Raw genomic sequence first — 3,185 nt, 5'->3', positions numbered from 1 at the left:
GTCAAATGATCTACCTTAGTGTTAATAGAATTGTTTCTAAGTTCAGCAAGTAGTCAACTTTGAATAGGATTTCTGAGATATTTTCTGGAAAGCAAAAGAGGTGTATCTTAGTACGAAGATTATACCTTTAATTTTGTCTCCTCAGAGTCTTTTTGAGTGGTCAATGTTTTTAGATTTCATTCTGGCTCTTTGGAGTTGTCAAATAGGTGACTTTGAGTAAATAAAATGTTAATATATTTATTATAAAAATATTAGCCATTCCTGTTATTCAAGTTAAGTGCTCATTTCATAAGACTGGTGTTCATTTAGATATGTAAACTTACATTTAGCTGCAGAGCAAGGTATTTATCTTAGTGCTTTATCTGTCAGACTGCAGCATATCACTACTGGTTGAATTTGACATGCTTTTAACCTTTTTAATTTTTTTAATCTTGTGGATGTATTATGCTAAAGCAAACTGTTAATAAATTCCCATTTGGTTATAATTCCAACTGTTGTGTTAGGAACTATATACACCTATTAATGAAATGTTTGACATACAATTTAATTTTTATTTCTCTTTTCTAGGTAAAGAGTAGAGTATATCAAGGTAAATCTTTAGGCTTGTTTTGTTATTTGTACTATTCCCTCTGTACAAGTGTTTGATATGGCTTTTATATGTAAGTAGTTTTAGTGACTTCTGATGTCTGACTGACTTACAGCTTCTGAACACTTTCCTATTCTTAGGTTGCTAGCTTGGATGATAGAATAAATGATGATGCTACCAACTGAGATAGGAGATGAGGAGGAACAAATTGTGGGAGTAGGGAGAAGATTAGTTTCACTGGGGGCAGATTTACCTTAAATATTGATGTACTAGTTTATTACATGTGACCAGGTTTTCCGTGTTAGTGATTTAGTACATTAACCATTTATTTAAGTAGATAATTTCAGGACTAGAAATATAAATCAGCATGCTTGCATTTTCTTTTTCTCTTTGCAAATGACATATTTGAAGTGATGCCATCTTCTGAGAAAAAAATATGCTTCATGCAGGGATAAATATTGACCTATAACATTTTACCGGGTTTCCCATCTTGGAAATAAACTTAACTTAGACTCTCATTGAAATAAAGTTTCTTATTATATTTTTCTTAAATTGTAACAATATTTTTACATTCTTATTCCTATTAGAAGATTGCTTTTTGTATTAATCTGTTCTCACACTGCTGTAAAGAAATACCCAAGGCCAGGTGTGATGGCTCATGCCTGTAATCCCAACACTTTGGGAGGCCAGGGCAGGAGGATTGCTTCAGCTCAGGAGTTTGAGACCAGCCTGGGCAACATGGAGAAACTCATCTCTATTTTAAAAAATACAAAAATTAGCCAGGTGTGGTGGCAAGCACCTGTGGTCTCAGGTACTTGGGAGGCTGAGACAGGAGAATTGCTTGAGCTTGGGAGGTGGAGTTTGCAGTGAGCTGAGATTGTGCCACTGAACTCCAGCCTGGGCAACAGACCGAGACCCTGTCTCAAAAAAAGAAATACCTAAGACTGAGTAATTTATGAGAAAGAGGTTTAATTAGCTCATAATTCTGCAGGCTATACAGGAAGCATAGTGGCATCTGCTTCTGGGGAGGCCTCGGAGAGATATCACCCATAGCAGGAGGTAAAGCAAGAGCAGGCCGTCTTACATGGCAGAAGCAGGAGCAACAGAGAGTGAGCGGGGAGATGCTGCACACTTTTAAACAACCTGACTCCACAAGAACTCAGTCACTGTCACAAGAACAGCACCACAGGGATGGTGATAAACCACTCATGAGAAATCACCCCTATGATCCAATCACCTCCCACCAGGCCCCACCTGCAACACTGGGGACTATAATTTGACTTGAGATTTGGTGGGGACACAATCCAAACCATATCACATTTCAAAACCATAATAGTTATGTCAAGAAGTCCTTTTTCCTCATAGTGCCAGATAACATGTCTTTCCGCCAATACATTGGGTCATTCAGTTTCATTTAGTGATCATAATAACCTTATATATTTTCTTTTTTCAGTCACCGAACAGCAGATTTCTGAGAAGTTGAAGATTATTAGGAAAGAAAATACAGAACTTGTACAGAAATTGTCAAATTATGAACAGAAGGTATAATTATTCTTTTTTTTTCCCCTGGTCCCAGCTTGAATTATTTTCACCTGTCTTATTGTTCAGTTACTATGGTATTTTAAAATAATATTTATTATTCCATTAATTCCTATAAACAATCCAGAGCTTAATCAATCATGTGTGTAAAGTACTGTTTTCTTCTATAAGAGTTCAGTCACTCCAAAGTAAATTCCAATAGCACAATACTTTGTATTTCTGGATTCTGAATGCTTTATTTTTTGCAGATAAAGGAATCAAATAAACATGTTCAAGAAACCAGGAAACAAAATATGATTCTCTCTGATGAAGCAATTAAATTTAAGGTAAAAACTTCTTTTGGGGATTACATTTTAAAACAAAAGTAAAAATTAATGAATATAACTAAACTTAATATATTTTTGTAGGATAAAATCAAGACACTTGAAAAAAATAATGAAATTCTGGGTGACACAGCTAAAAATCTTCGTGTTATGTTAGAATCTGAGAGAGAACAGAATGTCAAGAATCAGGATTTGGTAAGAGTTTTGCTGCTAAGTGTTACTAATAATTTGGTTTTTGAACTCTGTAGATGGATTTGAACTTTTTATTTTTCCATAGTGTTCTGTGAAGTAAGAGTGTGAGTCAGGGAAGTTGAACTACCTCTGTCCGTTTTTGTGGGATTTTAAATACTTACACAAGAAGTTACTCTTATGGGCCTAGGAAGTATTTTGGTTCTTAACCCTAGGTAATTGTTGATTGCTTGGCTCTGCCCTCCAAAACATGTTGAGCAATTAAGAAACCACAACCCAGTTGAACAGTCCTTTGTTTTGTTTTGTTTTGCAAAGTTTTTTTTCACTATAAGCATTTTACTTTATTAATAGAAGAGTTTCAGAATGACATAAAAATTGCAAAGATAGTAAAGAGGGTTCCCATAAATCCCACATCCTATTAATCTTGATGGCCTGACTGAGCTTAGTATTGCCAGGTTTCTTCACTGTAAAATTGCTTTTTTTTTTTTTTTTTACCTTTTGCATTATTGTACTCTTTGGAAGGAAGTTAGTAACACAGCCCACAGTTA

The 3,185-nt window shown here is 34.9% G+C and overlaps 1 long non-coding RNA gene across 1 annotated transcript; it reads left to right on the top strand.

Moving 5' to 3' along the window:
- The first annotated feature begins 478 nt into the window (after positions 1-478).
- Positions 479-2,636, top strand: LOC116548170. The gene is made up of 4 exons (XR_004267338.1): positions 479-589; positions 2,040-2,128; positions 2,374-2,451; positions 2,533-2,636. It is a non-coding gene; the product is annotated as an uncharacterized LOC116548170 (long non-coding RNA).
- Positions 2,637-3,185: the final 549 nt, after the last annotated feature.

Source organism: Sapajus apella, unplaced genomic scaffold (genome assembly GCF_009761245.1).
Source record: "Sapajus apella isolate SASKATOON/1434 unplaced genomic scaffold, GSC_monkey_1.0 scaffold7638, whole genome shotgun sequence".
NCBI lineage: Eukaryota > Metazoa > Chordata > Mammalia > Primates > Cebidae > Sapajus > Sapajus apella.
This window is presented reverse-complemented; position numbering and strand designations above follow the sequence as displayed.